Below are 20,939 nucleotides of genomic sequence, written 5' to 3' on the forward strand. Positions count from 1 at the left end.
AGAACAAAGCCAGCACAAAGACAGGTCTTCATTACGGCAATATCTCTCAGTGTGAAAATACTTTGTGTATGTATGTGTGTGTGTATGTGTGTGTGTGTGTGTGTGTGTGTGTGCGTGCAAGAGAGAGAGAGAAATAGAAAAAAGACAAGAGAAATCATGCGAGGTGCATCAAATTTGACCCTGTGCACACATGTGAACACGCATTTTGCGCTGTGATGTTTTTGGACGAACCCGGAGGCTCTTCTACCGCGCCAGCCTCCGAAATCTCAACCCACTCCCGTTTTGATGCTACACACAGTGGACTCGTCCTCCAGTTTGGACGGTTCACTCTCCGGCCCCGAAAACAGGCGGCTTCTTTAAAGATACTTCTTTCTGCGGCTAAATATGATTAGCCACAGAGGACATTGTAGCTCTCTCCACGGCTAATACTTTTAGTATGGATTGTCTGAAGGGTACGGATACAGCTCGGAGCGGAGAGATCAATATTCTAAGACGGGGTCTGTCTGGAGCGGAGGAACCATGCTGGGAGATGGTTAACTGTTCTAAGGCAGCAAATGCTGTCTGGAAGCACCGAATGCCAGGAAACCCATGATATTGAACACTTCTTCAAAGGTAATGCTTAATGCTCAAGCTGGCAACGGGCTACGTTTAGTGTCTGTATCAGATAAAGGCTTGTTGAAGATTTGTTGAGGGGTATCTCCAAGGACAGCAGATTATATAAGGCGAATCTGGGCGATTCCTTATAGTCTATAGTGCCACACTTAAGACCAGGGGGCCCCATAGGGCCTCGTCTCCATAGGGTTGATGTCAAAGCAGAACTCTTAAATAGCGAACGGGGTGTCCTCCGAGATAAAGGGAGGAGCAGGCCCAGATTTAAGTGGCTTCATTTGCATGCGCGAATCCCTCACTTAAGCCCATCACACAACCAGAATGCGCCACACACACACACAAAACGGCCCTTCGGTCGCACGCGGAACGCCCAAGCACACAAATGAACACGCACGCGCATCCCCACAAACACATTCTCTCCCTTTTTTTTTTCTTTTTTTCTTAGAGTCAGAGGACATTAGCACTACGTCTATTTCTGGCAGCCCATTAAGGCAGTAAAACATTTAAGATCCGGGCAGAGTGATTCCCACTGTCGGAATGACTCCTTCCCTCCCCATTTCTCCTGCTCATGTAAAAAGCTGACACGAAGCTTGTGACAGAAACATGTATTTGGTGCCGTTCCAGATTTGGCTGAACGGGCCGGCATGCAGGCTTGGAGGGGTGAGCCGAGGGGGTGAGGGGATGAGAAGAGTTAGGCGGAGGGAGGGTGCGGTCGTTCGCCCGCCAAATGGGTCCATTTTGCTGAAATGTGAAGCCTGCACTTTCCTGACACGCTATAATAAATCTATCAATTGTGTGTGTGTATGTGTGTGTGTGCGTGTGTCTGTGTGTGTCCAGGAGTGTTCTTTGCATGAAGAGGAAATTGGTGTCGTCTAAACAGGAAATATCCCCTTTCTTTCTCCTTTATAGAGGTGACACTCATAGCTAACAGCTTAGCTCCCCATAACAGACGGTGGCATATGCCTTATAATGGAAATATATTGTACCGCCAAAACACACACACACACACACACACACACACACACACACACACACACACACACACACTCAAAAACGCACATACGGTATACACACATGCTCAAGCAGGGAGACTAATGTGGAATGAGTTGTCATCCTTGTCAGTCTTCTACGTCAAATGTGTATCTAAATATATCATTTGCTGTCCAGTGAAGACTGAATCCATGAAATCAGAAATACTAGGGCGCTTTAATGTGAAGTGACAGGTTTCTCGGCAGCTTCTAAGCCTAACAAGGGGGGGGGGCGCGGACTGCCAACAGTACGGCGGTTTTGCTAAGGTGCGGCGTTTTGCCTTCCCCTGTCAATAAACCGCATGTTAATTTGGTTTCACAACGTGCTGGCTGAAACACTGTGTGCCGGTCAATATCCCACCGTGCACACCTGACCTATAGATATGCCCACCTTGCCCTTCCTTCAACCTCTGCTCCCACAAAGGCATTGATTTTCACAGCTGCTCCCGCTCATATATTATAACGTTTTGCAGCTCGGGAGATTATGCAAACAGAGCGGCGTACGGAACGCAATGACGGATGAGAGACGGAAGATGGAGGGGATTTTGGTAGATGAGAAGGCACCGGGGAAGCTTGCCGGATGAGAGTAGCTCAATCTTTATAGGAAATTGAAATTATCGGCGAACGCTGAAAAGCATATGCGGTTCAGAAGGAGAATCTGTTGCTGGCGTGGGTTTTTTTTTTCTCTCTCTCTCTCTTTTGCTCACCGAGTACAGCATGTAAGTGTGAAGAGTAGTCCGCCACGGGTGTGTCTGTGAAGTACAACACAATTCTAAAGGAGCAAAATGAGCATATTTGCACGCATGTGTGTGTGTGTGTGAGAGAGAGAGAGAGGGGGAGAGAGGGTGAGCGAGAGAGAGAGGGGGGGAGACAGAAAGAGAGGGAGAGGGGGGAAGAGAGAGAGAGAGGTGTGTGTCTCGGTGAGAGGTATCTAGGTCTGAGTGATGAATATGCTTCAGTGGCAACGAAGGCACGGCGAGCGGCATGCCGTCTGTTAATTCACATTCACCGCGGGTGGCTAGAGTATGGATGATGTTGCTGAGTGGTGTTGAGAGAAATGGCGAGAGGGAGAGAGACAGAGCGAGATAGGAGAGAGAGCGGGAAGGATGGAGAGAGAGAGAGAGAGAGAGAGAGAGAGAAGACAGAGAGCGAGAGAGGGAAGAGGAGTAGAGCGAGCAGAGAGGGCTTATGCTGCATTTCAAATTGTGTACTTAACAAATGAACTGAAGTTAGGCGCCGAACAATCCCCACTGTCAACTATTGGCAAAACAAATGTCAAGTGTAACTACGATTCCCTGGATTTTTCTACCGACGTGAGCTCCCTCATGACGGTACGTAACCCAGTAAATATCCATCCATCCATGATCCACACCGCTTATCCTACTCAAGAGTCGCGGGGATGCTGGAGCCTATCCCAGCAGTCATTGGGCGGCAGGCGGGGAGACACCCTGGACGGGCCGCCAGACAATCACATGGCCGACACAATTTAGTACGGCCGATTCACCTGACCTACGTGTCTTTGGACTGTGGGAGGAAACCGGAGCACCGGAGGAAACCCACGCAGACACGGGGAGAACATGCAAACTCCACACAGAGGACGGCCCGGGACGACACCCTAAGGTTGGACAACCCCGGGGGTTTGAACCCAGAGCCTTCTTGCTGTGAGGCGACCGCGCTAACCACTGCACCACCGTGCCGCAACCAAGTAAATATTGGCTTGAAATTGGCATATTGTGCACTTCACCAAGCAGTACGGAAAAAAAACATCCTAATATTACAAACATTTCCCATCAAGCTACCTCAACGTAATGCCACCGCATGAGAAAAATAAGCTGGAGCAGCAACCTGAGCAAAGGGAGACTATAACCATCAACAATGGTGGCTGTAATCTCCTAGCTAAAACGTCTTCGTTTCAGTATTAACTGGTGCTTGTCGAACACAACCACCCATGTTTATTTTGTTAAAGAAATGGCAAGTTACTTCCATGCGAGCATAACCTTCATTAGTGGTAAACACTCCTACACAATTTGCCTCTCAAGGCTTTGCAATGAACACGAATACATTAATCTATGGGCTGTTTATCTTGCTCTCTCTCTCTCTCTCTCTCTCTCTCTCTCTCTCTCTCTCTCTCTCTCTCTCTCTCTCTCTCTCTCTCTCTTTGGCTCTTACTCAGGTTTTCTGCGTCTCCTCTCTCTCCTCCCGCCTCTGGCGACACATTAGAAACGATCATGAATCACTCCACATTCATTGTTTCGCTAATACAGCTGCAGATATACTGTGGATACATCTCACGTATCTCACTGTGCCCCCTTCACTTTCTCTATCTCATCTCCAGTTTGAGATACCAGGGGAAATTTTCCCTCCTTAGATAGCCCGGCTGCAAATAGCTCATGCCTTTAGTGAGAGATCATAAGACTGTCCCACCCAAGATCATACTGAAGGGGAAAAAAAAATACACGCAAAAAATGTTGCCCTGGGCTTTGAGGACGTGCAGAATGTATTTCGATTCGAGTTCCACTGAAACAGCACAGAGGAGATAATGAACTCGTTATGGGCACTAAAGGGCTGACATGGTGTATGTTTGCAGGCATGCTCCACTACACATTGCTCCACCAGTGATTCGCACCGATGTGCTCGGCGAGCCCCGGAAAACACCGCGACCCCACACTGTTGTGGGTTCTGGTCCCACTTGTAAACTGGGTTGCCTGTTATCTCCTCTGTTAAGTAAAGCAGAAAAACATACTGCGCCATCACTGACATCACATAAATAAGCCCCAGTAAGTATATGACAGAGAGGATCTGACTGAAGAGGATATGACTGGAGATGAGGGGAGGCAAGGGGAGATATGTGATATATTACTCCCATGTCACCCTTCTGTTTTATTCACTGTCTCTTGGTAGCTGCCACATCCAATTGAAATCTGCAGTGCTGCAAAGGGTACCGGATCCTCCTATCTTTAGTTGATGGTTAAGCCCCGCACTGTGGATCAGGCTCTGTGCTCTGCAGCGGCATGGGAGTTTTGCTCTTCCTTCCCTTAGGTGATCATACCTAATCATGTGAACTAGACTCCCCTCTGTCCTGACTCATAAACGATACAGTAATCTTCCTGCATGGGTATAGACAGCAGCTATTCCCCATGTTGTTCAGACAGCAATGAGCTCATGAGTAGCGGCTGGGTGGGGGACAAAAAGAAAGGGACATAATTTAAGCGTAGTAGGACTGTGCTGTTGACACTCGGTGTAAAAGCTGTGTTTCTTCAGTAGCCAAAATAAGCTAACGGGCGGCAAGCTGTGGGGCGGCACGGCTCCGGAGGTAGAGCGGGTCGTCTGGTAATCGGAAAGTCGCTGGTTCGGTCCCGGCTCCTCCAGAGAGCATGTGGAAGTGCCCTTGAGCAAGGCACTGAACGCCTAACTGCTCCTGATGAGCAGGTTTGGCGCCTCGAATGGCATACTAGAAAAGCGCTGTATAAATGCAGTCCGTTTACCATTTAATATATTATAAATGCCACCCCAATTCACAGAGAAAGACACAAGGATGGCAACATAAAGTGGGTAAAAAGCTCCCCTCTTATTCACTTACTCCTATATTGATCCCTTATTAGTACTTCAGATCATTTGAAGGCTACATAATGAATCCACGTTTGTGCGTTTTGAAGCAAACTGTACCTCGTAACTGCACTGTAAATTCGGTGAAAGAGAGAGAGCAATACGTGGCTTTTTTTCATGTAATTCCTCATGAGGTTGGAGCAAAAGCTCAACTTAAATGTGGCTCACGTGCAGTAAAAAGTAGGGCAGAGGCCACATCTGACAACATCTTTGTTCCCAGAAGGAGCAAAAGGAACCCATCTTTGCACGCTAAGCTACATCTCATGGCTGCTTTCACCATCAGTTCATCTACCCATAATTAAACATACTCTTTAGTTTTAATGCCTTTCATTTCAGGGTTATTGCTCGGAAATGTTCTATCACTGGGCTTTTTGCAATTATGATGACTCATGCTAAATGACTCTACATTCTGTTACTCCAGAGAAGAACATCAGCTTAATTTTATATGAAATATATGAAAAATGAAGGTTGATGTAAATGGCGGTTTGGCTGCATCTCTCGACGAGTTTGCTCCGTTGGGTGTACGTGTGGGTGTGTGCATGTGGGCGTATATGTGATACCCAGTCTCCGACGCTGCTTTCGGCCAGTGTGTGTCCTGAATATTATCCACCCTGGCCAGATTCGCTGCACAGGATGATGTTGATCTGATTCAGCTAGTGTAGACACACTGGGACAAACATCTGTTTGGAACAAACGGCGCACACACGCACATACATGCACATGCACACACCAATGCACGCAAACACATACCCCTACTCTCTGAGCACTCTTCCCTACACTTCAGCGTGCGTGCGCGCGCACACACACACACACTAACTGGAGAAGGCGTTGAGCATCTGTTTGGCCAGCACGAGTGCATTCGGTTATTCTGAGACACTGGCAGCAGCCCTCTATGGGCCAAGGAAAACTCTTCCACTGCAGCACTGAGTGACCACATCGCCGCCAGGCTTTCCACTCACTTCAGTCCTCACCCACGCCGGCATGCAGACACCATGATGGACACTCGGTCCCTTCCCCTTCAAAAGTCACCCGCCGAACACCCGTGCGTTAGGTCGCATTATGAAACATTTAAAGAAGTGATCCGTTTAACAGCGTGGTCTACCTGGCATGGCAACGATTAATCTAAAACAGGCTGTGTGCGTTGTTGAGGCCGTCTCCTCCGACGCAGTTGGCGGCCGCTCTTATGACGATATCAACAAAAAGAAACGAATCCAACACACAAACTATTGACATCTGATATCTTTGCCATCCTGTTGCTGTTTATGCCAACACTGACGGCGCTTTAACAGTTTCTCACTACAAGGAGGAAATAAGGAAGTCAACCAAATAATATATCACACATGTGCACACACACATAAATATACACACAAACACATCCACACACCTCAATCTTTCAGATGAACTGGTGACTAGCTCGAACCTTGCATATGCATAGATCTTGAAATAATGACTATGAATAATGTAAATATGAAGGTGGTGTCTTGTCTCAGTCTATCATGTCGTATCTTAACAAATGCATCTCTTAAGGGAGAGTCCGTTTAGCATTTATTGTGATCATACATCATGTCAGTGTCGTTTCACAACGGTATTCCTGTTGGGATTACTCCCAGATTGAATATTAGATGTCCCAATCGTTCTGTACTGTCATCAGATTTAATATATGTCTCAAGTCCTAGATGTCCTCAAATGATCCCTACTGTTGCAAGACCAAGGACCCTAAATTGAATGTTTGGTGGTATTAACCATCAGAACCTACTGTACTGCCATTTGCTTCCCACTGCATCTGCATCCGTTGAAGCTAAAAATCACCCCCCTTAATGTGACGTCAGTCTCTAAACAAACCTTTATTTTAAATAATTTCATTATTACTGGGGACCTTGATTTCTTATTTCTTACAGAAACAAAGTTAAGACCAGGTGATCACAGCCAGTTGAATTGACTTTGTCCTCCAAATTATGTATTCTTCAGCTTCCCTAAGGCAAGTGGCTGCAGAGGCGGCCTTGCTGTAATTTTCAAAAATCAGTTTAAGCGCAGCCTTATTTCTGTTAATAACTTAGCAAGTTTTGAGGTAATTATGTTTAAAATTGCCTCTGTCTTTCCAGTTCTCTGTATTTTTATTTATCGACCCCTAACTTTAACCCTGTTTTTTACTGAATTTTCAGAATTCCTAGCCTCTGTGATTCTTAAGTACAATAAAATTATGATAGTGGGGGATTTTAACTTTCATGTTGATAGTACCTCAAATCATGCAGCAACTGAGTTTTTAAATATTACTGAGTCCTACAATTTTGTCCAACATGTGCATGGTCCAACCCAAAACTGTGGACACACTCTAGACCTAGTGTTTACACTTGGTTTGACTCCAACCAGTATCCCCACTGGAGAGCTTGCTGTCTCCAACCATATGTGTATCCTGCTTAATACAGTTTTCCAAGCTACCATAAAATCTTCTAAGCAAAAGGTACAATTCCCTGTTCTCAGTAAACACACAGCTCAGTCGCATTCCTCATTTTTTATCACTGCTTGTGTTAATTGCCCATTTTTACCAATACAAACTACCAGTTGGGCGTCTTTAATCTATCTTCAATGCTTATTTATCCTTGACATGGTTGCTCCTATCAAAACTAAACTCAAGTCCTCTGTCAGAAAAGCCCCATGGATGAACGAAGAAATTTGTGACCTTAAAAGAACCTGTTGAAGAACTGAACGCACATGGAAGTCCAGTAAACTGCAGGTTCATTATTTGTTGCTCAAAGACTCATTAACTTCAGACAATTGTAAAGTAAAGGAAGCCAGGCACCAGTACTTCTCACAGCTAATCTCTGCCAACCAGCAGAGCCCCAGAATCCTCTTTAATACCCTCAATAAGCTTCCCCTACTGCAGACACTTCTTCCACAGCTGACGGCAAAAAAAAAAAAAAAGAAAACTTAGCCTTTTCATAGAAAAAATTGCTCATGTTGGAGTAAATATCATTTCTCCCATCTCTAATGTAGCCCTCTCTTGCCCCTCCTTGGATTTGTTGGATTGTTTTAGACCAATATCACTGCAGGATCTTAAGAAAACTGTCACTTATATGAGACCCCCAACAAGTCCCCTTGATATTATCCCGACAAAACTGCCCATCATCAATGGCTCTCTGACCTCTGGAGTTGTACCAGATCTTATTGAAATGGCTTGTGTTCAACCACTGCTGAAGGGACCTGGTTTAGATCCCACAAATTAAAAAAAAAAACCGTCCAGCCAGTTTCCAACTTGCTTTTCATTTAAAAAATCCTAGAAAAGATAGTGCTGGACTAAATACCTACAGGCACTTAAAAACAACAATATTTTTTAAATGTTTCAATATGGGTTCCACAAGCTATACAGCACAGAAACTGCCCTTCCAGAGTAACAAATTATTTACTGATGGCTACAGACTCTGGTGCATGTTCCATGTTATTATTGCTTGACCTCAGTCCAGCTTTTGATACGATCGACCATTCTGTCCTTATTGACAGACTGAAACAGTGGGCGGGTATTATGGGAACTGCTCTGGACTGGTTTTCCTCGTATTTACCAGGGAAATTTTCATTTCTGTTGGTGAATTTACCCCTCAAACTACTCAGTCTAAACACGGAGTACCACAAGGGTTAATTTTGGGACCAGTACATGTTATCCTTGGGACAGATAATCCGTCACCACAACATCTCTTTCCATAGCTACGCAGATGATACACAGCTGTACCTGTAATTTAAAACTTTGGACACCAGCAAATTAGCTTCACTACATAGCTCTCTATTTGACATAAATAGCTGGATGTCCAAAAATTTCTTAAAATTTAACTCTGACAAGACATAAGTTCTCATCATTGGCCCTGAACATGTCTCAAAACAAATAGAACTACTCCTTGGCCCCCCTCACTCCCAACATAAAATCAGCTACAAAAAATCTGGGTGTTACCCTGGATTGTAACTTGAGTTTGGAGCAACATGTAAAAAAAAAAAAAAAAAAGAAAGAAAGAAAAAAGTAGTCCAGTCGTGTCTTTATCAACTGAGGAACATTTCCAAAATTAGATCAGTTCTGTCCTTCAGTAACACAGAGAAAATTATACACGCTCTTATATCCTCCCACCTCGATTACTGTAATACCTTGTTTACTTGCCTGAACAATCGAGCTATAGAGCAGCTGCAAATTGTTCAAAATTCAGCAGTTAGACTATTGACCAAAACAAAGTAATTTTCACACATCACACCAATCCTGGCTTTACTGCATTGGCTTCCAGTCTCTTTTAGAATCCATTCTAAAGTGCTTTTAATAACATACAAGGCTCTGAACGATCTGGCACCAGAATATATAACTGAGCTCCTTACTACATCTTACTGTCCAAACAGGCCTCTCAGGTCTGCCAGTCTGGGTCTTTTAACTATTCCAGAGTCCAGGTCGGCTCCATGGCTCTGGGACAGCCTCCCACTGAGCATCAGGTCAGCTGACTCTTTCGCTGCTCTTAAATCTTGTCTTAAAACTCACTATTACAGAATGGCTTTTCCCAATAACTGATTTTCCTTGGTTCAGGTGCTGTTGGTTTTATCTCTTTTAATTCGTTTTTTTTTAATCTTGTGTGTGTGTGTGTGTGTGTGTTTGTGTGTGTATGTTTATGTTTTGGTGTGTGTGTGTGTATGTGTGTGTGTGTGTGTGTGTTTACATTATGTGTATGTAGGTGTGTGTATATGCATATCTTTCATTATTTATCTCTTGCAATTATCCCTAATTGCTGCTTATCTTTTAAGTTGTATATATATATATATATATATATATATATATATATATATGTGTGTGTGTGTGTGTGTGTGTGTGTGTGTGTGTGTATATATTCCTTGGTTCAGGAGCTGTTGGTTTTATCTCTTTTATTGAGAGTTACATGTTTTGTGTGTGTGTGTGTGTGTGTGTGTATATATGTGTTTATTATGTGTATGTAGGCATGTGTATATGCATATGCTTCATTATTTATTTATTGTACTTGTTCTCCAATGTTGCCTATGTTTTGAATTTCTTCACCCTGGAAAGCACTTTGTGTTTATTGTTTGAAATGTGCTCTATAAATATATAATTATTATTATTAATATTATTATTACTGCATTCGTATCTCTGACAGCTGGGTGTGGCAAAAGTGTGCGTGTCTGCAGGTGTGCATGTGTGCAAGCATTTTTGAGAGAGACAGAAGGTGTTGCTACAGGGACCAAATAAAAAAGTTAGTATACAGAAAGAGAGGGGAGAGCAGGAGGATGAAAGAGAGAGAGAGAGAGAGAGAGAGAGAGAGAGAGAGAGAGAGAGAGAGAGAGAGAGAGAGAGAGAGAGAGAGAGAGAGATGAAAAGACAAGAGAGAGTACTTTGGTGGGGAGAGTTAAGCCAAGACCTGGAGGGGTTTCCAGTTATTTACATATGCAGATTCTGGTCACCCTAGATCCCTACCCTCATCAAGAGAAAACCAATTAAAACTCTCCTCATTTAATGTTTACGTTAATTAACCATAACAATTAATGGCTTTCCAAAGTCCTATTGTGGCTTTTTTTCAATTAAAAGCTGCCTGTGACAAAGGTTGCCATCCAGTTCTATAAATCGTTTCGACAATTCTCTGGTGAGAAGAAGATGCCCATCTCGGAGTTTAGTGGATGAGTGAAACAGGCTCATATATCACTCCTATTTCCTTTTGTTTTGTGCTTTGTCCATGTCCCACCTGGCCACAAGAGCAAAATTCCTTTCTTCTTTTTAGCCACTGTGTATAAGTGACAGCATGTCGTTTAGCAGTATTTGTGTAGATATGCATGATCAGATGTGCATACAGTATGTGTGATTGTATTTATATGTGTGTGTGTGTGTGTGTGTGTGTGCATGCGCACGTACATATTTGCAAAATGTGCATATGCGGGTGTCAGTGTCCAGCCATTCAACCAGAAGCACTTGTACTGGTCAGCAGATTGTTGGGTGAGACCCAGTAGACCATTAGCTGTCTGTAGCTGCCAGGGCTGAGAGCTGATAATGACAGGAGGTGTACACACCCTGGGGGTCTGACAGACTCAGGGCACCGTGCCACCTCACTACAGCCTTTACTACTGGCACCAGAGTTATGATGGCAGCCTTTAACGCTGGCACCGACACAGCCATGGCAGAGGTATCCCTGGTAGTATCATTATGGTAGGAATGGAGGGGGGGAAAAAAAGGGGGGGAATAACCTGTTGTAACAGCCATTACCCCTGGCTGTCAACCAAAATGGCAGCCGGGGCTAATGGTGGAAAGGCCACTATGGCGCCATTATTTTTGGTGACATACTCTTGGCAAAAGCATTCAGTTCCCTGTGGAACATCGGATGACCTTACCGTTTTTCAGAATAGCTATGAACCAGCAGATTACTCATTCATATAAGCCCTTTTCACTACAGAAACCTGATCAGTGGGATCACCGGTTCGAATCCCCGCGTTACCTACGGCTTGGTCGGGCATCCCTACAGACAGCTACAGAGCTGGGTGTGGGTATGTGCCCTGGTCGCTGCACTAGCGCCTCCTCTGGTCAGTTGGGGCGTCTGTTGGGGGAGGGGGAACTGGGGGGAATAAGCGTGATCCTCCCACGCGCTACGTCCCCCTGGAGAAACTCCTCACTGTCAGGTGAAAAGAAGTGGCCGGCGACTCCACATGTATCGGAGGTGGGGGGGGGGGCAGCAATGGCTCGGAAGAGTGAGGTAATTGGCCGGGTACAATTGGGCAAGAAAAAAAAATCCAAAAAAAATAAAAGAAACCTGATCAGCAACAGCTCCTCGGTAAAATCCCATTAAATGGTAAATCCAGTTCATTGACAGCGGGCACGTTGTTGCCCACAATAGAAAAGGCCTGCATCTATTTTCTTTTATTTTCCCTTTCTTTTCTTTCTTTGCACAACACGCTTTCAACCTGTTAGTTCCTGGAGGAAGCTGTCCTCCCCCGGTTTGCACAGAGAAAGCGTCGGAAAATGGAAAAGGGGAGGGGGGGAGAGAAATGACTTTGAAAATTACGTTTTAATTTCCTCCTCCTTTCCCAAACGCCCATTTCCATGTCAGTCCGGCAGTACTTAACGTAACACTGTAGCTCCTCTGCCTCACAACTGCCTGCCAACACAAATACCCTGTTGACCCTCACAACGCCCTCACACACACACACACACACACACACACACACACACACACACACACACACACACACACACACACAAAATGACAATCAGCATAAGCATGTAATATGTGTGTGTTCCTTTCCAAACACCTCTGTGCCCTCCAACCTCATTCAGCCTCTCTCACCCGGCGCAGAACACTCTGATTTGCACTAATCTCCCTGTACACTCTCAGGGCTATTGTTTCTCTATACTGTGAGCTTTTTCATGTGCCACTCACTGAGCTCCCCTCTCATTTTAATACTCCAACTGTGCCAGAAGCTAAAAACAGTCTTAAGCCCCTTCTCCCACTGTATATTAAAAAAAAAGAAAAGAAGAAATCTCTTCGCCCACCTCTTCTGCCACTCTAATCGGATGGCTGTGACCTACCATTAGAGCGGCGAGTATTAGTTGGACAGTTATTTCTGCTCCGCAGTTTGTGTACACAAGCAGACTCGCGGCTGCCCAGACTCCAGGCACAACGCGTGATGTTCTGATTTCATGACTGTTGCCATGGCGCCGAGATGGGAATGGAAGGAGGGGGTATGTATAAGCTGGAGACAGTCGCCGAGGGAGCGAGGGATAGAGAATTATCACACATGCGTATACATACATACACATGTATGCATACAGGGAAGTCGGGGGGCCACACACACACACACACACACACACACACACACACACACTCTGTCCTAACTTCCCACTAACCTCCAGCACAGTCCAGTAGGTCTTCCCTTGGATCAGTGAGCTGCGGAGGGCCAACGTCAGGACTATGGAGGGGGGCCAACATTCTGACAGCTTGTCATGTACCGAAGCCTGCATGGCTAACTATGTGATGAGGCCACTATAAAAAGAGAGAGGGAAAACAACACCACCGCTGTCTAGCCGAGGTGGTTAGAACGAGAGACCAGGTGAATCCACAACAGCTTCTCGGCGTTTCCTAACACGGCTAAAAGGGCGGTTCAATAGCCACCGTTTCCCCAGCTCCGGCGGATGTGTTTATAGCTGTGCTTCCTCCGGCCAAGCGCGACGCTGGGGTTAAGTTGATCATCTCTCACTCTGGTAAAATGGCCAAGGGAGTCCGTGTACCACTAGATCAACTCTACAACTTAAAGACCCTAAACGTTACAGCTCAGATGATCGATATGGCACTGAGCAATGTTCTTTACGAGCTAATAGACAAATCCATTCCTGCAAACCCCCCTGGGCCTCAGGAAGCCGTGCAGGGAGCCGGAGTACACCGCCGTTTCTCTGGCGCGGCCACTTACACCTAGACTCGTACGGTCAAGCACACACACACACACACACACACACACACACACACACACACACACACACACACACACACACACATAACCTCAGGGAGGAAGTCGTGGAGACAGTGGCATACTGTATCGACTGTGTTACTGGGGAGTGTGTGTTTGTTTGTGTGCGTGTGTGTGTGTGTGTGTGTGTGTGTGTGTGGTTGTTTTTGCACATGTGAATATGTCTCCGTGTGAGAAAGTGCTGCAGACCACACGTTCCTCTTGAGGTTAAAAACGGTTACAGAACTGCCAAAAGGAGATTCATGTTTCCTTACATCAGTGGGAGGAAAAACACATAACACCCATTTCATCCAGATTGCTTAAACGCTCTCCCCTGACCCTGGCGGATATCAGAGCTGACATGAAATGATTGTAATTCCCCGACTATCTAATTAAAAGTCGAGATTTCCGAACAACTGTTGGTGTTGCATCACATGGTGGGGAGAGCTCTTGAAAGTCAGATGGCTGGATTTCCACTTGAAATATAAGCTTATTTAACACCTGTTGCCATTTCATCAGGTTCCGCCGGTTTACCGGGGACGGTTTCCCAAAACTACAATTAAACAAGTGCGGCTGCAAAACTCTTGCCATGAAAATGATAATGATGGCCCGCTCGTCCTTCTTATCCTACCCGGTGCCCCGGCTCCCCCGGCGTGGCTTTCCGCCTTCCGATCTGTCTGGTGTCTCTTCATCGCCTTCCTTTCTGCACTGTCTCCTCATTAAACCGCGAGGTCACTCTTTCGCTCTGCTCTTTCACCCGCCGCCGTTGTGCCCTTGCTAATTGGCCCCGGGCCACGCCGGGGACGGACGCGGTGCGACGTGCCTGCATTAGATCAGCGGCGCGGCGCCCATGCGGCTTCCATGGTCAGCTTCATGTCTTTATGCATGCTCGGTAATCCAGGTAAGGATTATTAAATCGCGGGAAGTTGAACCGGTTCATCCGGACACAACGTTCAGTGGGAGAAAAGTTTCATCGCTCGTCTCGGTGACCTCTTCAGTCTCGACTGACTGCAGGCGTCCCCGCCCTGATAAACAACACGGCGGCATGACGACCGAAACCAACGACCGGTTTCATACGCAACTTGCCGGGACCATTAACTAGAGCGGTGTTGGATTATTCTCAAAACCTGGCGAGCGTGTTGTCGTTTACAGTGTCGTTGTCACATCAAGACAGAGGTGATTGTGTTACTTTTGCTGATCCCTTACTTACAGTGGAACAACATTTTAAGAGAAATGGAAATGAATCAGGATAGTTCTGATTATGTCTGCAGGTCCCCTTGTCCAGTAGTATTTGATGTAGTAATTAAAAGTGCAATGCAGTTACTGAATGCAAGCCCTTATAAAATAAATGAAAAGGTCAGTATTCACATTTCAAATGTTGTTAACATTTCTCCAAACTCTTTGGAGAGATTAGGGATTGCTTATGGCATGAGAAAGGCGTGTTCTGTCTCATAAAGAATTTAGGTGACTCACTGGATTTTATTTATATATATATATATATATATATATATATATATATATATATATATATCAATACAGATACAGGAAAAAGGTTTTAATACGTTGCAGTACAGGCCTGTTTCGTGCATCACGCACTCATCATATATATATCTTCAGCAGTCCATCAAAATGATGATGACTGTAATGCAGTTTAAGCTCGACAAGCTCGCCTGTGGGCCATCAAGCCTGCATTAGAGAGACAGTATCGTCCACATTTGTCACAGACGAATGTTGTTTGAGTTGGTCTGTTTTGTTTTGCATGGTGTGGCTTATCATCTTATTATAGGCTTCTTGTCTCTTTATTTTATATACATATATATATACATCCACTATCTAAGCTGCTTATCCCAACTGGAGTCACAGGGGATGCTGGACCCTATTGCAGCAGTCATTGGGGGGCAGGCATGGAGACACCCTGGACAGGTCGCCAGGCCATCACAGGGCCGACGCACACACACCTAGGGACAATTTAGTACGGCCAATTCACCTGACCTACATGTCCGCCAAGGTTGGACAACCCCGGAGTTCAAACCCAGGACCTTCTTGCTGTGAGGTGACCGCGCTAACCAGCTAACCACTGCACCACCGTGCCGCCCCGGTTTTGCATATATATATATATATATATATATATATATATATATATATATATATATATATATACACACACACACACACACATATATCGTGGCTAATGAGAACCCTACATACTGTGTAAAGATAAGCTTTTGGACTTTAACCATCGGCACCATGAACAGTCATACCAATGAGCACACTTGGCCCAGAAAAACCAACAAAAAAAAAAACAAAGCACGATTTCTATTAGAAAATAACTCAGAGAAAAGGTCTCACATGACTGTGCACAACGGCAAGCCAAGAAGCTCAGCTGTCCACTGATAAAGACTGGTCTTAATGAAGATTAATAAAGGCCCTGCATTTCATCTTAAAATCCTTTTAGTATGTGCCGGTGCCAAGCACTGAATCATAGGTTTTGGGAATAAATTGTTATTTAGTTTTTTTTCTTTGACTGATTTTCTTTTGAATCCAGAAACTTTCTACCTGGAAATCCACTGCAGTTATGTTGAGGCTGCCAACCAATGGATAAGTTAATATATATATTGGCATGCACGTCGTGTTGTGCAGACTGGTTATACCGTTACCGCTTTGTTTTTGATCACGACCGCTTTCATCAGGCGTGATTGCTACCTTGGGTACACTAAATGTTGCAGGCAATTTGTAAAACTATTTTCTTCAAACCATTATCTGCCAGTATATGGTGGAAATAGAATACTCAAACCTTCCTCGTGCATTAATTTATCACAGTGATCAGACAGTTGCACGGGAGGGCTCGAGTATCAGGAAAATAATGGGTATCCTCTGGCCAATTGGAATCAAGTGCTTATCCTGGCCTGCTATAATTACTCAAGATATTTGCATTTTAGTGCAGAACTTTATCTACCAAAATGACTTTAAGAACATTTGATTGGCTTGGTACGTGCCAGTGCCTTCGAACGCATACCATTCGGGGACAGTATCCGACTATGAAAAATGGAAATCAGACCGTTGCTGCATCAATCCGAAAAGTACAGATTTACAATAAGCATTTATAGACGAGGGTAAATCCACATCTGATTAAGTTAATATTAGAGTGGACAACTAATTAGCGTCTGATTATAGGACAACAGTCTTGTAGCCCAGATAATACAGCTCATCTAGAAGGGCTTTCTTTGATCCTTCCACAGAGAAGTAATTGATGAGACTATGACACCCAATACATCTCTACTCAATTTCACTCCTCTCTCACTCTCCCTCTAGCTCTCTCCCCTCCCGCCCTCTCTCAGCTTCACTCCTCTCTTACTCTCCCTCTAGCTCTCTCCCCTCCCGCCCTCTCTCAGCTTCACTCCTCTCTTACTCTCCCTCTAGCTCGCTCCCCTCCTGCCCTCTCTCAGTTTACTCCTCTCATTCTCCCTTTAACTCTCTCTCTCCCCCGTCCCCCCTCTCTGTTTCACTCCTCTCATTCTCCCTCTAGCTCTCTCCCCCCCTCTCTCCCTCTCTCACACTCTCTCCCTCTCAATTTCACTCCTCTCTCGTTCTCCCTCTAGCTCTCTCTCTCCCCTGTCCCCCCTCTCCTCCCACTGTTTCACTCCTCTCATTCTCCCTCTAGCTCTCTCCCACTCACTCTTCCTCTCTCTCTCCCCCCTCTCAATTTCACTCCTCTCATTCTCCCTCTAGCTCTCTCCCCCCTCCTCCCTCTCTCTCTCTCAATTTCACTCCTCTCTCATTCTCCCTCTAGCTCTCTCTCCCCTCCCTCTCAATTTCACTCCTCTCATTCTCCCTCTAGCTCTCTCTCCCCCCCTCTCTCCCTCTCTCACACTCTCCCTCTCTCAATTTCACTCCTCTCTCGTTCTCCCTCTAGCTCTCTCTCTCCCCTGTCCCCCCCTCCCCTCCCACTCTGTTTCACTCCTCTCATTCTCCCTCTAGCTCTCTCCCCCTCACTCTTCCTCTCTCTCTCCCCCCTCTCAATTTCACTCCTCTCATTCTCCCTCTAGCTCTCTCCCCCCTCCTCCCTCTCTCTCTCTCAATTTCACTCCTCTCTCATTCTCCCTCTAGCGCTCTCTCCCCTCCCTCTCAATTTCACTCCTCTCATTCTCCCTCTAGCTCTCTCTCCCCCCCTTTCTCCCTCTCTTGTCCCCTCTTTCCCTCTCTCTACCCCCTTTCTCCCCCCTCTCCTTCTAGCCCTCTCCCCCTTCTCTCTCTCTCTCCTCCTCTATCTCCCCCGCTCTCTCTCTAGCCCTCTACCCCCTCTCTCTCCTCCTCTCACTCTCATTAGCTTGTCCATTCCCTTTTTATCAGCATTTGTGTCAACCCTCCCTCTGCATAACTAAGTGTCAGTGTCACTGGCAGTGAAGTATTTACATGTTGATTAATTTCTTTGCAACTCTCAGGCAGCCTGCATGTGTGTTTTGTGCTGCACATTAGTGTGCGCGCGAGCGGTAAACTCTGTTTGAACCACATTTTGCCTTTCTACTGCCAATCTCGTCTTGTTCTAGTGTTGTAGCGATGTCAATTCAAGGTGTTGATGTTTGCCTGAGTTTGTCAGCAGGTCTGACTGGTGCTCCAGAATGCCTACAGCCTCCCTCAAGGGAAGTGTCACAGTTGGACACGCACACACGCACAAACATACAAACACACTCACGCAGATAGAAAACGCCACGTAAAGATGGATGCGCACAAATGTCTGCGGACTGTCTCTCATTTTCTTACCAGCCCACCCTCTCTCTCCCTCTCTCTCTCTCTCTCTCTCTCTCTCTCTCTCTCTCTCTCTTTCACACACACACACAAACACACACACACACACACACACACACACACACACACACACACAATGACTAAATTGACTTGTCAGCTTCAATTTGACCAGGAACAAAAGGATCCTGCCAGTTTGATGTTGACATCATTAATGGGTTTTGTGGGGGGGGGGGTGCAGTGGCTTCGAAGACAAAGCGAGTGCAAGGTCGGTCCGACTTAAAATGCACTTTCATTTTGGCAGGGGCGGTGGCTTTTTGATTCGGGTCCCTTTTCGCCCGTCGACGTCCCCGCCGACGTCCCCCCCCCCCCCCCAGTGGCCCTAACTTTCATGATTGTTGGGAACAGCGGGGCATGTGAGACTTTGTTGTGCTGACGGAGAGAAATGTGACATCCATAATGCATTTCTTATTAGAGGATGCCACGCGTGGACTCACCTGGCCACGTGTCAGATGGAGATGGACGGGAAGAAGATGAGAATAAATGAAGAGGGCACAGGCAGTCAAAGGAAAAATAAGGTTACCAGGGAGGGGGAAAAAAAACAAAGAAGAAAGGAAAGGAACATACGGGAAACAGGAGGAACAATTTGCTGGATGCGGGGTTGGGTGGTGAGGAGGGTGTAGGATGTGTGCTCCTCTGTGCGATGCGTAACATTAAGAGCAAGGGATCCTCTGTGATAAACCGTCTCTGCTGGCGCAGTGTGCTGTGGCAGCGGAGCAAAACGCCTCCAACATTCAAATCCTCTCTTCTATCCTTTCATCCATCCCCATTTCCTTCCCCCTCCCCCGGCTTTTCTTCTTGTTCTTCTTTTTCTTCTCCTTCTCCACTCTCCCTGCGCCTGTCTATCCGTCCCTTCCTCTGCTCTGGTGCTGACCCTGGATAAAGATGGACTCCCTCATCTCAGTGGGTAATAACTTAGGTTAATACGCACGGTCGTCTCAAATTCATTACTGTGTAAGCTGAGAGCAATGTGTCTCCCTTCCTCTCCTTTTTCTCCATTTCGCTCTCTCCCCTCTCTTTTATCACCTTTGCTCTGTCCCTTTAAATCCCTCTTTTGATCTCTCTTCCACCGCATGTCTCTCTCTCTCTCCCTGTCCTTTGTGATAGTGAGGTTATACATGGGACAGACATGCAGAGTGATGGAGAGGCGTATCCAATCCCCCCACTCATTAAACAGCACTGGGTACCTCCCAGTGTAAACAAGCCCATCCTAGCACTCTCTCTCTCTCTCTCTCTCTCTCTTTTTCTCTCTCTCTCTCTCTCTCTCTCTCTCTCTGTCGTCCTCAGTCGCTACCCCGCTTCTCCTTCACCTGTTTTACCCTTAGCCCCTATTCTTTTATTCTCATTCTAATTATACCATTACATTACCATTTCTATTCACTCATTACCATTTTCCGCTCTCCCCGGTCTCTCATTCTCCCCCTTTCTAATTCTTTTTTTCCTCTTTATTTTCTTTCTGTCACCCCCAGCCCCCCCCCACCCCCGCCCATACCAGTGAATGCGTTCCACCTTTTTGAGGCACGTAAACAGACGATGCCCTTGGGAGGGGTTGGAGAGCTCTGTCTTTGTTTGTGCATGCCTCTAACTAACTCTCCATCTGCGGGGAGCCAAGCCAAGCCCAGCGGTGCAAGACAGATAGCTGGCACATCCCCAGACTTTCCAGCCTCTTCTCCAGTCACTCCCGTACCTTCATCTCTCCTCTGCACTGCTCCTCCACTCCACGCTAAAGTCTTCAAGCGTAAGCAGGTGCCATCTGCCCTCCGGCTCTCTTCAGCCCTTGGGTAGACATTCTACCTCTATGACTCCTTTTCCTCTGGCCTTAACCCAAAATCTCCCTGAGCCTGCAGTAGCCATTCAATCCCTTCCAAGCAATCACTATGGATGTCTTCCTGGTACTATTCGCAGCCTGCCAACAGCTTCCATCCATGGTCAACCCAAGGTTCACTTCCAGTCTAAGCTTGCTTCAGATGCAAAGTAACTGATGCCACACTCTCAGTATTTAGCCACTTCAAAGTGTCTTCAAAGAATGGAGAACTAAACCATTAGCATCAGCTAAAAGGACTGTATGGGGTCCAATTGGGCACCCATCCAAAGCTGTTGCTTGAACCTTGAAAAAACAAAACGATGTTTTACGTTGTTTCTTCTCGTTCCTGGTTTATAAATCTTTTGAAACACGATGCCTTTAGAATGTGATTTACAATAGTTTTACAATACCCAACAAAATATTGATTTTTGAGCATGCTACACACCTCAAATCATATACATTGCTGCATGTGTAACAATGCACTCGCAATAGTCCAGCATACTGTACCCTCCGCTAAGATGGTGCAGCTCTTTAGTAATACTTCCCTCTATATGATGCCAGGAAGGACGGGTTGCTTATATAAACTTTCTCACAGCGTATCTTGCATTTATTGGAGGGAGACTTGCTTT

At 45.9% G+C, this 20,939-nt stretch overlaps 1 protein-coding gene across 1 annotated transcript in view; it reads right to left on the minus strand.

Annotated features, from left to right (window-relative positions):
- Window positions 1-20,939, minus strand: part of tenm1 (teneurin transmembrane protein 1) — a 231,774-nt gene that overhangs the window by 160,613 nt on the left and 50,222 nt on the right. The gene's annotated exons all lie outside the window — the stretch shown is intronic.

The sequence above is a fragment of the Lampris incognitus genome, chromosome 1, assembly GCF_029633865.1.
Source record: "Lampris incognitus isolate fLamInc1 chromosome 1, fLamInc1.hap2, whole genome shotgun sequence".
Taxonomy (NCBI): Eukaryota; Metazoa; Chordata; class Actinopteri; order Lampriformes; family Lampridae; genus Lampris; species Lampris incognitus.